The sequence below is a fragment of the Coturnix japonica genome, chromosome 11, assembly GCF_001577835.2.
Source record: "Coturnix japonica isolate 7356 chromosome 11, Coturnix japonica 2.1, whole genome shotgun sequence".
Lineage (NCBI taxonomy): Eukaryota > Metazoa > Chordata > Aves > Galliformes > Phasianidae > Coturnix > Coturnix japonica.
Genome location: NC_029526.1, coordinates 13,030,626 through 13,044,864, shown reverse-complemented (window position 1 = coordinate 13,044,864; position 14,239 = coordinate 13,030,626). Strand labels below are relative to the sequence as shown.

Below are 14,239 nucleotides of genomic sequence, written 5' to 3'. Positions count from 1 at the left end.
TCTTATCTCAGAATAGCTCTTCCTAGTAATGCAAACTGACAAAAGTGAGTTGGAATAATTTTGCTTGAGTAACCATTAAGGGAACAACAAAGATGCACATTTAAACATATACCTCTAAATAACATAATCAGCTTTGAAGTTTAAAGAGTGCATGTTTAAAAAATGGAGTCCAACCAGCTATCTAAATCTATCTATCCTATCTAAAGGATTTCCAATCCAATTCAGTCCAAAGGATGTTTACAACACCAATGTATTTTCCATTAAACTAAGTTTTATTAACTTCTCAATGTCATATGATGTGCATCTGCAGCTCACTCATACTGCCTTAATTTGTTGCTGTGTGTGACAAGTTGTAGGCTGATCTAGCCTGACACATCATGGTATGCAGAGTACATACATATCATGATAAGGCAGTTGAAAACCAAAGACAAACAGTCCCAAAGAGAGAGCTGAACAGCATGGTTCAGCTGGGGCCTGTGTCCATCAGAGAGAGTATTTGAATACCTTCCACTTTCAAGTAAATAAATGTGGATTTTGTGCTTTAGCTGTGAGTGAACAAGATATTTATTCTTTGTAATGGCATCTTTTTGGTCAAAACTAGGAAAAAATAGGGTGTCTGCTGGAGAAAATATTGGACTTAAAAGCTGCTGTGCTACTATGATGCTCCATGAGTGAGGATCTTCTGGTCCCTGAAGTCAGTAAAGCACCCCTGGGCAGCACCGGGATGCCACAGTGCAGGTATGTTACATTGAGTCTGCAGCCACCCACCCTGCACAGCTTTATTTCTGGTCAGCCATGGGTCCCCTTTCTAGAGACCCAGAATATTTCTGGGCTACAGATAAAGAGGTTCTATTGTCAAGGACAAGCTCTTCATTGTTTTCAGGCTCAGGGAAAAGCTACTGCCCAGGTAAAGCAATGCTTGCTGCAATCATCTTACTAAAACGTTTAGGAGGAAAAGGGTAAAATTTTGTCATATGGTGAACAAAGGCTTGAATTACTATGACTATGAGCTAACTTAGATTCTGTTCCTACAGTATTTAGTGTTGGTATGGCCTCACCTTGAATACTGTATGCAGCTCTGGGCTCTGCAATCTAGGAAGGTTATTAAGGTCTATAGAAGCACACTGAGAGTGGGGGGACATCAGAACTGTAGCACAGCTGGAAGGCATGTCCTGTGAAAAGCTGAGGTCACTGAGGTTGTCCAGTGTGAAGGAGGCCAAGAGGTGACCTCACTGCTCTCTGTAGCTCTCTGAGGAGAGAAAGCAGAGAGAGGTGCCGGGCTCTGCTCCTGGGAACTGATGACAGGATGGGAATGGCACAAATCTGTGCCCTGTCCTATCCTATCCTATCCTATCCTATCCTATCCTATCCTATCCTATCCTATCCTATCCTATCCTATCCTATCCTACCCTACCCTACCCTANCCTATCCTATCCTATCCTATCCTATCCTATCCTATCCTATCCTATCCTATCCTATCCTATCCTATCCTATCCTATCCTACCCTACCCTACCCTACCCTATCCATCACATCCGAAGTATCTCTGGGGTCCTGGGCACCAGAGTTTTGAGGCAAACTAACATAAGGAAGGACCATGTATTTGGGCTACGAAGGATGGTAAAACTTTAAATAACTATTACAATAACTTCTATTAAACTCTTCAGAGCTTCGGTTCATGAAGACTGATTGTTTGATCAAGTGAAAGCTGCCTTCAATTTAGTCTCTTTGTCCTCAGCAGTGTGAGATCCAACTATATCTGATTCTTAAAGCTGGATGTATAGCATTGCAGTGCCTTCCTCTGAGTAACAGAAAGACAAACTGGGCAAGTGCTGTGTCTGGTTAGTGTTTCTACAGACTGTGCAGAATGATCACTCATCTAGAAAGAAACACTTTCCACTCTATGTGAGCATCAGTGGAAATGCTGAGCATGTTCAGCACAGTTCTCTTTTTATCATAGAAAAGTGACATTCTCTATGGACCTACTCCAAAGCCCGATGGTGTCAGTGAAAGGACTCCTATTGACTTCAGTGTGACTTGGAGTGCCTCCTAAAAATGGGAACAAAGCAGTAGACTTCATAAATCTTCTGATGTGGTCCTTAAAGCAAGAATTCAGACCCCATGGGGCAAAGGTTTGTGATTAGAAAGATATTTGGCCTCTCTTTCTTCCTGAACTGAACTATTCAGATCTTACTGGAGTTTTGTTCTTTGAGAAAAATCATATGCCAGTCAGCACGGGGGATAGTTAGTCTGTTAAATGCTACACTCTTCCTTTTACGTTTTCATTATTGTGTGAGATTTGATTAAGGCAGTCAGTGACCCTTTGGTTAGGAACAGAAGAAAAAAAAAAGCAACGAAAAGCAAATGGAGCCATAGGGCTAAAATATGTTACTGAGAAATAGAACAATTGAAGAGACAGAAGAATTATCACAGCACTGTTGGCACTGAAATAGCTTTGAGAGGCTTTAAACTTTCATAAAGCGTGTTCTGGCACAATTTCATTCTATACCTTTACCATAATGCAGACCTTTTTTAATAGACGAGATTGTTGGCATGAGAGAAGAGGTGCACATCAATGACCAAATTCCCCTATCACAAGCAGCGCTCATCAGTGATTGCTTCTTTCTGCTATCCTTTGCCTAGACCTTTCCTAGGGAGATTTTTTAAAGGATAGTCAGAAAATGAACAGGAGTTGAACCTCTATGTTCCTTTGTGCCATTGATAGAAAGCTTATTTTATTTCCTTTCCCAGTTGAAATGACCTTTTCTTCTCTCCCTTTAGACCTGCTGCTTGTTCTCCATAAGTTACTGTTGTGCCTGACCGCGTTAAACACATGGGAAGGAAAGTCTGCTCACTGTATGACTTCCTCTTACGACTCTCAGCCTTTGACTCACATGATTTGGCTTTATCACTGCAGAGTGCAGTGTAGATGCCTGGTTTGCAAGTCAAATAATGTGAACCATCACATTATCGTGTGCAACCTCTTTTCCACATTGCTCTATATATGTCAGTCAACCTTTTAATTTGATTAGGAGGTTAATTTGCATGGTACTGTGTGTATGCTTTTACTGGAATATATATGCTATGAAATGTATGCTGTAAGTTAATCCAAACCTAAGTAGGCCAATAAAGGCTAGTTCCTTAAGGAGGAAGAAAAAAGAATACAGCTCAATGGAAGAAAAGCTTGGTAAGAGTCCAAAGTCCTGACTCATTGTTAGCCTCAAGAGCGTCCTGACTAGCATCAACGTGTTCTGGAAGCAGTGTGATTTTCCTACCGTATTAACAAAAAATAATAAAATGTAATGCTAAAACAATAGGACATACCAGAAAATTTCCACTGAGACATGGTATCTCAGGAACATGCCTGTGGCAGAACGATTTCCATCCTGCTCACATAATCGGAGTATATGGCACTTACTTACATGACTTAGCGCCCACCACAGAAAAGTGAGCAGCTCTTTTAGGTGCTTGGACTGTTCCTTCAATACCAAGTGCTTTAGAAAGCTAGTAAATAGAATACAAATTATAACCGTATTCGTGGGAGACACCCAGTCAAGAGGGAGCACCAGGAATGTACAGTATAGCCTACATGGAAATGTGAAAAATGCCTCCAAGGCTCTCTACCCACATCTCTCCATAATTCTAATCTCAAAAATATATACAGTTTGGAAGCGATATAGTTCTGGAAGCTTGGCTAGTGTGAGCTCACAGTTATCTTTTACTTGATCCTGCGAAATAAATTATATGCAGCAAATCCCCACTGCAGATAAATTCTTCTCCATCTGTTTTCCTATAAGTAAAAAAGAAAAAAAAAGTAAAATTACTTTCATGCAACAATTGCACAAGCGAGTTGTAAGCTTAAAGACAAAGGAGAAGAAAGTTAGAACGTTTTCTGGTTTGATGCCAAAGATTTTTAAGATAAAAATTCTCTGAAAGTAACTGCAATAAACCAATGACTGTTGAGCCTGAACAGTCCTCAAGTTAAATTAAGTTCAATTTTGTTTAAATATTTATTAGAAGCGAAAGAAAACATAAATGCAGGGGGGAAAAAAATCTTTATATTTTGTCATCTTTTTTTCCCACAATGTCTCCTAGTCTGAAATGAGGTCATTGGATTTTAGTGAGTAGTCCAAGTACAATGCAAAATATATTTCAAGGCAGAGCTGAAGTTCACGTCTTGAAAGCAAAGGGGTTAACAAAAATATAAAATTATGTGAGAGAGAAAGCACTCAATGCCTGGGGAAGTATAGTTTTACCTGTCAGGAACAAGAAAGTTGGTCTGCATCCATTGCAGAGACATAAACTAATCTCAGCAAGGGCTGCATGTGAACGAACAGCTAGAACCCGATCAAATGCGAGGTAAACTTAGCAGGAAAAATCCCAAGTCACAGTTGTGTTTTCTTTTTCAGGGATTTTTTTAGATTCAAAAATGAAACAGGTCCAGTCTTGTAGTTATGTGAATCAATAATGTTTATAGCAAAAGCGACAGAAAGTGTTTATGGAGATGATATAATTATAGTTTGCAGGTCGCTTAAAAACCTTGCATGGGCAGTCCATAAAGAGAATATGACCAAGCGCTATGGATAATAGCCTGAGAAAACAGGGAAACTGTAGTAGTGTGGCTTGTGAAAAATAAGCATTCTTATGGGGAAATGGAGAATGGCAGTAAGAATTAGTGATTCAGTGTTTCAGGTGTAAGGAGAGAACAAGTACTGCAGACACTGCAGATGCTTTCCTGAATATCTGGGAAATCTGGAAGGGGTATAAAAAACAAATTAAGTGTTTGATGCTTACTTCAGCCCCTCCTGAATCACAGCACCTTCGTTTAGGAGTTTGTAGGCAGTGAATATTTCTACTTGTCTACTATTTTCTACTTTTGCATTCGTTGTTGTTCTGTTTCTACTAAATGTCTATTCGAAGCATTCCAAACTCCACTCAAAATCCAAAACCCCAAAGTGCATAAAGGAAGATAATCCAAATGTCAAATGTAACCATGAGCAATCAGTCAATCCATCAGAGCAAAAGCAATCAAGCCACATCCTTCTCTTTCCTCTCTGGAGACTTGTACATCTAATAATAACCCCACAAGAGCACTTTAACGAAGGGAGGAGGAGCTGAGAGTTTTGACCCCATTCTAGAAATTGTCTCCAGGAATTTCAATACAAGTGCATCAGCCAGTGACATCCCAGAGTAAAAGTTTAAGTGATGAATCTGAGTTACACCCAGAGATCAGTGGGAGCACATTGCACCACTTGCAGCATGTATGGACACCTCCAAAGGCTCTAACAGCCCAGCTGCAACTTGCTAAGTATTCCTGCCACCCTTAGATGCATCTTCTGAATGGCTTCACATTCAGGGTGGTGTTGGAAAAGCCATGAAAGAATTGGATGAGTTTTTCTTTTGATATTACAGGCAAGACCATCTCGAGCTGTTGGCAATACGTGGGTATGGGGTCTTCACTGTGTTTCCCAATACCACCATCCCCAGCAGCATGGAATAGTCCTGGCATTGAATTTAATTTAACTGCAGCCCTAGCTAAAGTGCAAAATTATGTTTCTGCAGGAAATGTTTAGGTGACAGCTTTAGGAAAAACACTTGGCTTTCTGTTGACTTCCCCCAGGAGCACTGCCATAAAGATTTCATTTGCGTTGAGGCCACAGAATGTGTAGCTGGGTGCAGGCTTGGGACCTCACCATTTAGAGGTGAGTATTCCCAACCAGCTGACATTGTGAAGTTAAACATTTATGTCCCCTTGCAGGGCAAGGGGCTTTATATATTTATACCTTGTGCCCTTGAAAACCCAACTTTCACATATAAGTATTTTATTCATTACATATTTTGTTTCTATGTGTGCTTTGCTGTCTTTGAGTGTATTTGTTAGGAACCTACCTGAAATTTTCTTCTGCAAATGTGTTGGCTTTGGTTGGTAAGAAAGTTGTTCCGAATGTACTGCTGGGCACTTCTTTTGTTCATTTTCTTTTGTCAGAGGCTGACAGTACTCTAGCTGCAGTTTTCATGTGATCATTCTTGAAATTGCTTCGTGCTCAGAGAAATGTGTAGGCGTTCTTTCAGTGTATTTTCTTTAAATAGTAAGTGAAAACAGTATTACAGGAATAAAAAATTACACCGCAAGATTCTGTGCCTTTTCTCCATTTTCATTCATTTAATGAGCTTAGTTTTACTCCCTGTCTTTCGGTCCCCACTCTGTATTAACAAGCTCTCCCTTGATTTCATTGATTCTCCTTGCCCACGGTGGCCTTTTTTAATAATTTATTCAATATGTTTATTCTTCTGAAAGTACAGACTGCCAAGAGAGGTTGTGGAATTGTCATCATTGGCTCAAACTAGACACCCATCTATTAGGGATTATTTGAGGATAAGGAAATCAATCCCTCTGTGATTCAAAGGGAGGAGGGGGTGGATTAAATGACCTGGTAGAATAGTCCCCTCTAATTCAAACTATTCTGTGCATTTCTTTGTTTTGCTTCATTTTGTTGTTGTTCTAAATTCTTTTTGATCTCAATTTCTTAATTTTTTTTAGATAATGTTCTCTTGTGTTCATGTTCTTTGAAAGTATGAAGAATTTGCATGAACCAATTTTTATTAGTTCCCTTGAGAATGTTAAAAACTTCAATTAGGTCACTGTAAAGTCTCTTTTCCAGAGTGAAATTCCTTAATCTTCCTTAATAACTTAAATCTTTGAAAACTGATGTTGTTCTGCAATGCCTTTTCCTCAAAAGTAATTAGATACCAGCTAAGTTGCTATATAATAGTCAGTGCTGTGTTGTGCTCCAAATATAATTGGTCTTTGGATTTTGCAGAGCCCATTAACCCCGATGGGCTGGAAACACAACTGTCAGTATATTGGTGTGATTCGGGGAGTGATAGGAATTACCACTTTCCAAGAGGACTGTGTTTTCTGTTTGAACAAGAACCTCTCATTGTAGAAATCACTACCCTGGCTGTATTTCTTAGTAGTTCTGCTCCGTCATAATTTTAGAATTATTTTACCAATTACAGGCAATGAAAACCACAAGACAAATCTAAATGAGCAGCCTGAGAGATGTTATAGCTCCATGTTGTTCCCTTAGACCCTGTTGCTATCATCAGAGAGCTCATTGCTTCCCCTCTTTAGGCTGCCATGAGGCATCTCCTCTGCTCTGAGCTGAACAAACCCAGGGACTTCAGCCACTCCCACATCATTCCCTCCAGACCTTTCCCCATCTTCCTAGCCCTCCTTTGGACACTCTCTAATAACTTACATCCTCCTGATATCATAAGGCCCAAAGCTGTGTGCAGTGCTCCAGCTGTCTTCAAAGCTTGCATCCATTTTGTGGACAACAAGATGTGGGTGTTTTGCAATTAATGGTGTGTGCATCACGCTCAGGTGATAAACGTTTGTAACTTCTTCCATCTCAGCTGATACTCTTTAAGGGTGAAAGATGGTTTGTGCAGAAGTTGCCTTATTGATCCTTATCCTCATTCCACATACGATAGATAAGTGTGGGTTTGTTTGAAAAAAAAAAAAGGAGGAGATTGATTGCTTATCTTAACCACTTCTATTTGAAGACAAAATCAAGGGAGTTTGGTAAAGCAGCAGAGGTAAGCAGCTTCCTGCTAGCACCCTTTGGTGTTGCTACCTCAAGTATTGCCTGTGCTGACAGCAGAACTTCTATACCTCAGTTTTCCCTGGTTATGTTGAGAAGCCTTGCTGTTCTAGTCCCGCTTTTTTTGTTAAGTAACAATTCTTTAATTATGCTGTAATATTACAGTGTTATTTTCTCTCATCCCATATGTGTTGTTTTTTGGGCAGGCACTGGCTTGGTGCTGACATTATGGATATGTGCGATTTTGGCAAGGAAAAATCTTCCTCCTCTCTATTTACTTTATTTCCTTCAAATCTCCTTACGCCTCATTTCTGTGTTGTAATCTGAGGACACATTTCTTCATGCATGTTGGATTACAACAGCCTGATGATAGCAAAATCAAAATGTCTCCTGATACCCTCATGGCAGCAGCCTTGTCTGTATGTTCTCTTGCAGATACACAAGTGTCAGACTTTAGCTTTCTGTCACCTTCAGCCTGTTGAGAAGGAAAAGGCATTAGGGGAGAGGATGGAACCAGAAGTATCTTGACAGCACTTTTCTTGCAATGTAGTAATCTGGGCATCTCCTGCACCAGTAGTTCCCTATCCCTGCAAGGCTGGGGTCACCCTCCTTGCAACTGTGCAACTGTGAGTTGCATGTTTGCCAAGTATTGGGGATCAAATTCAGAGCCAATGAAAGGCATGTCTCCAGGGCAGCATCTCCAGACTTTATTTTGTGTCCTATCAGGCTTCAAGTATTATATAGCGTTGCCATGCCAAGATATTTTTAGTGTCCTGGAGACTGGAAACAAAAAATATTTTGTCTCTTGGCTGGAGGATTTCCCCGTATTTGCACTGGTAATTTAACTCCGGTTGAATTCAGAGCATCCAGCTTCTAGATTCAACTTAGCCTTGGTGCATATATGTTTTCTGATAAATTTATTTACTTGAAAACAGTCACTGATGGTAGTAACCAAGTAGCTGTTTTCTCACAAAGCCCACCAAGAGATACTGCAAAATAGAGTCATGTTTATAGGGTATTTTTTGCCTTTTTCTTTTTTTTCAACCTCGCAAAATATGAGGTTTTTGAAGTTTACATGGCAGTCTTTGTTAAAATCAACAGTAATCAAGTTCAAAGCAGGAATCAGAGGCCGATGACACTCAAATATATATTATCTGAAAATGCAAACCACTTAAGAGGCTGTTATACAGCAGTGTAGTAAAGCCCTGAGCTGGAGCCTTAAGGATCAAGTTTCTGGCACTGTTAGTCACGTTATTTATATATATGTGGACACATATTCATGTGTATATATTGCACATGTTCACACACACATGCACCCCAGCTATTACTCAGCCCTAATGATGCCCAAAGTCCAATCAGAGAGAATGTCAATTGGAAATAGTGCCTGAAAATATACTACTTTCCTCATTTACAGATGAAGAGAAAGGAGAGGGTTTACTATAGATGTAATATGATTGCTGGATTTTGAGCTACAGGGTTATGATCCTTGCATGGGGTTCTTTTAGCTGGGAAATCTAAGAAACTCCTGAAATTAATAGTGTTTTTGTATGTGTAATACAACCCTTCTTTGGCAGGAATAGACATCCACCATTTTAGCGAGGGAAGGACATATTGGAATGTAAATCCATTTGTTGTTTTTTTTCCAGATAGCAGAAATGCCTTCACTGGGGATTTCCTGCCCCCTCTCCTAAAGTATCAGTTCCACCGCCTCCACACTCAGAGAACGAGAGTTCAGACGTAACCAGTGATGAGTTATAGACTACACTGGGTAGCTTTAGTTGAGCAGAAATTGAGTGCAGTGGGTTAAATGGAGAAAATGGAGTTGTCTCGAGGTACACGTTTAGCCCTGTTTTGAAGTATTTCCATTGCATCTAGAAGGCTGGCTGATGGTTTTGTGTCAGCTGTGGTGTGCGTGTACTTGTTCTTTCCACAAACTACTATCAGAGGAATTTTGGTATTAGATCTGGTACCGAATGGTCATATCTATGCGGTGGAACAACGTGCTAGAGCTTCTTTATCATAATCTTTGAAAAAGAAAAGATGGCTTGTTGTCATATCAGAGTGTGCCTGATTATGTGTTACATACTGAAGCTATTTAGCAGAAAACACTAACAACATGTAACGTTTTATTCAGCCAATCCTAATTCTTATTTTGCAATATTTACACTTAAATTTTTAGGGGACATGAGCTGATTTCCCAAGCACAGTTTGTCGAGTGGATGCTTGTGATGGACAATCATATCAGCATGTGTGCTCGCACCAAGCAGAAGTGTTTTGGTGCCTCCTGGCAAACAGTACTAGTGTTGAACTCCCAGTGACCCAGTTGTCTTTGCTAATCGCTCGCTGATTACACTAATCAGTGCCTTGTTTAAAGCAATGAAGCCAAAACCACTCTCTGCTACGCTGCACTTGGAAAGTGGGATGCATTTTTTGGTCATTGTCATTTTGTGTGCTACTAGAGGTGAATGATGAAATGCTGACTTGCTCCACATGGCTCGTGGCTGTAGGTAGCTCAGGAGTGTTGTCTGGGTGTAGACTTTTGTGGTCCTTTGCTCTGCGGCCCTAAGCAGCTTGTGACCAGCTGTGCACTAGTATTACCATCATCTCACAGCTGTGTAGGAAGCCAAGCTGAAGGCTGGGGAAAGAAAGTGCCTTCTGGAGTCAGTGTGACAAATGAGCCTCTACTAATCCCACCAGTGTAGTGGATCCCCACTGAAGTTTGTGGTCTTGGTTCACCCTTATGGTGGAGTTGAATTGAGCATGGGTCTGAAAGGGAGGGGAGGAAGGGTGAAGGAATCCATACCAGTATTTCTGCAAGGAGGTCACTTGGTAAAAGTGTGAAAGAAAGAACACTGTTTAAATGTGAACTTATTTGTTACCAGATTTCTGTGCAGGCAAGAGGTGGGCATTACAAGCCTTAGTGTGATGGTTCCCTAATAAGATGATCCCTTTTGGTATGCTTCAGCAAACAAAATGAGCCTCTAAAAAGCAAACCTTATCCTTGTCCTTGGACAGAAGAGTAGAAACAAGGGGTTAGCCTTTTTGCCAGCATGTTTATTAAATGGTTAATCAGCTATACAGGGTTAAATTTCACCCTGCAGGTTTTTAGTATGGATATTCTGATCAAACTTATCTTGCTGTCAAACAAGAACCTAAAGTTTTAAAAGAGGAAATAGAGCCCTTTTGTGTGTGTGTGTTTTATGATGTTCATTATGGAGAAGGACACACTCATTGCATTGCTTATCCCAAAAGCCTTGCTGAGCCCTACCCTGGCAGTCAGAACCAGTGAGTTAATATAAGCTCACCAGTTTCTTCTTCTGGAAGCTTTGTTTTGCTGTTGATACATTATGATCTACTGGGCATTTTTAAATGAGCACGAAGCGTGCTTTTCATGTTGTGTTGGTTGTTGTTTTTTTGTGTTTTATTTTATTTTCTCTTCATTTGTTAATTTGCTAATGGAACCACAAGAATAATCCACATTGAAAAGCAGAATGTTTTGTTCTGCAACACCCCAGGCTAGCTGATCCGTGCCATTCATACATTAACTTGTAACTTCTTTAAGTCTTTGTGGAAAGGCTTCTGATCACAGGTGAAAATGAGTTTAATGTATCACTTTATTAAAAATAGTATACCTTCTGATCTTACTAGCAGTTTCTGCTCATTTGAGGTGCAGGACTGGAATTGCAGGGTAAGAAATGAGGCTTATTAGCAGAGCTGTTGTATGTGAATGAGGTTATCAGCTTTCATTTTATTCTCCCTCACCAGTAAGCATGAAGAAATGAGGTGTTTTTTATGAATGTGTATGAGAGTAAAAGGTGTTTGTTTGAAATACAATTAACACTGGGAGAAAACACCGTAGGCTCTCTGATGTCTTAGGATATGTAAGCTATGGATCTCTATGGACCACAAGGTGTGAAAAATGGGGCTGGCCCTGAAAGTCTGCAGTCTTCTAGGCTAGCCAACACTCTGGCAAGGCTGTCAGCTGTAAACTTGGATATGTTTCTATTCACACATATCATAAACAGAGAGGATAAAATAACAGGGCTGAACTTTGTTTAAGAAACTTGCTATTAGAAATATGCCAGTACTGTACAATAAAACTCAAAAATTACTGAAATTTATGGGGTTTAAGATTTCCCCACCAAGTCAAAAGAAGGTTTGTGCTTCCTTTTCTTTTTTTGCTTGACCCTTATCACCTCTCTAGTGAGAAGGAGCCAGGTCATGAAGGAAGTTGGCTTTTCCTAAAGGCAGATCTGAAATTTCATGCAAGATGTTCCGATTTCACAGCTTTTCTGCCTGCCAAGAAGAACTCTTTCCATTAATTTTCCCAGAAAAACACAACATATGAGGTACATAGCCTTCAAAATGTTGAGACAATTCAGCTCCAAATATTTGCAACATTCAGCACTGATTGCTGATGTAAACATTGCTCGGGGAAGAGATGTCTCCATATCGGAGTAGAAAGACCAAGATCCCCAAGCCCAATGCATTCCTTCCTGGCCTTCTGCTGGCATCCTAAAGAAATCACTGCACCTCTGTCTGCCCTATTCTTACAGTGGAAGATCAGAGGTTGGTTTTCCTCTGTGTTTTTATTTAAGGGTGTCTCAAGTATCGTAAGCCGTGTGCTACTGCATTTTATACATATTTAGTGCTGTTCAAGAAGTTTTTGACAATTATACTTCCAAATTACTGAACAGAAGACTGGTCTGGAAAGACTGTGCTCTGAACAGAACCTGCTGTAGAAGAGAAACCCACTCAGTTGTCTGAGAAGCATTAGGAGATATGGAACTCCCTTTTCCTCATACTACTTTTATCTCCCTCCCTCCCACCCCCCCATCCCCCCCTAAACTTTTATCACATTTTGGTTTTGCTCTTTGTCCTTTCCATAAATCTTAATGTAATTTTCGCAAACCACTTTTAATCCTTCCTTTTCGGTAGATGAACCTCCTCTGGTGTTGGAAACACTTTTTCTCCCCAGTCCTGGGAATTTATATTATTCGTTTCATCTTAAATCTCTTGCAGTGCTGAGCAGATTGTTTGATAGTGCAGGGTGACACACGTGCTTTTTAAAACAACTGTCTTCTTTATTCTTCTGGCAGCAAATGCCACTGCTGTCAAATAAAGTAAAATTGACTCCCACAGGAAAGCTTAAAGAGTCAGAGATGCCATTGCAAATCCTGGCATAAACTGTTTGGAAACCCTTTTCTTCTTGTTTGGCAGGACATGTGCTCAGTCCCTGAACACACTGCTCAGAAGCTGTTACAAAATATAGAAGACAATAAATACTAAGCAAGTTAAAATTTTATCTGCTTTGAGAGATAGGAGTCTGAATGTCTAAGGCACTAGAATTCATTTGACAAGAACAAGGGATCTCAGAGCAGCATTGTAAATGAAAAGCTGTTAGGCAGGCAGTACCTTCCCCAATGTCATGTTTTTCTTAGAACTAGGGCATACATTACACACAAATTTGAGATTATCTCCAACAATTATCTAAAATTAACCGTGGTTTTCTAATGAAAAACATTAAGAGGAGGATCTGATAAGAAGTGTGCCTATTTATAATACTTGCTATGAGGGAAAAAGGTTTGCTCCTCTGAGTGAAACCAAACTGCACCATGTATCAGAGTATAAAAGAAGTTTGGCTTCCTTTCCTTTGCTTATTAGCAGCAGTGCTGGGATTTTATCATATCTGGTGGTTAACAAGAAAAAGCCAACTCAAAGGAGTGCTCCCATTTCTGTGTTTCTGTCAGTGCTATAACTGCTCTTATAGTGCTTGTGTTCTCTGTGCAGTGGAACACAGCACACTCTGAGTGCTCCTGGCTGCTTTTCTTAGTACAAAAGCAAGACCAAAGCAAGTTCACCTCTGGTTGGTGCTGCACCAGAGCAAAACCCATGTGTACAAGTCTGGTCAGCAAGGGGATGCTTTGGCTTCACCCTGTGGGCATCTCATGGATGTTCTGCATTCATCCAGTGCCGACTGATAAGGGAGAAACAAATATTGGCATCACATTGAGTTTGTTTCCTTGAGACCAGATGCCAGATGGGAACCAAGTTACTGTGTGCTGAGACTCTTCTATGCTATATAGAAAACAAATTGCAGGAAGTTTTGTCAGCAGAGAGCATCAATGGAAAGGCTGCTTCTTCCAAACTGCTCCCTATATTATAGGCCTGAGAAGAAGTCTCCAAAGAATCATAGAATCATTAAGATTGGAAAAGACCACTAAGATTGTCTAGTCCAATCATCAGCCCATCACCATTATGTCCTCTTAGCCACGTCCCTCAGTGCTACAACTCCACATTTCTTTAACACCCCCAGGGACGATGACTCAAGAGATGTGGTTTCTCTTTTGTTATGTGGGCTACACAGACCTGGGTGCAGGGACTTGGTTCACAAACAAAGGAGTTACAGTGAGGAACATTTGGAGGCTCTGGTTACTGATCCCCTCTGAAATCTGGTTGTTTTACTTTGTGAAATTTCTGCATGGAATCATTAAGGCTGAAAAAGACCAATGAGATAATGTAATCCAACCACTGACCCATCACATATTATTCACACTTACACACCTAAGTTCTTCTCTAACTGGAGCTTCAAACAACCCAAAGAATGAATGGGACTTGCAAAAATCATAACATC

At 40.3% G+C, this 14,239-nt stretch overlaps 1 protein-coding gene across 21 annotated transcripts in view; it reads left to right on the top strand.

The window, feature by feature from the left end:
* MAF (MAF bZIP transcription factor) overlaps positions 1-14,239 on the top strand; it is a 698,813-nt gene that overhangs the window by 475,752 nt on the left and 208,822 nt on the right. For 17 of the 21 annotated variants that reach the window (XR_001557781.2, XR_001557767.2, XR_004308685.1 and 14 more), the window contains one exon: positions 602-738. The exons of 3 other annotated variants lie outside the window; for them this stretch is intronic. The gene's annotated coding sequence lies outside the window, so the exon portion shown is untranslated. Of the gene's footprint in view, positions 1-601; positions 739-5,618; positions 5,701-14,239 lie in introns of all 21 variants that reach the window. One more of the 21 variants, XR_001557774.2, reaches the window with a different exon arrangement.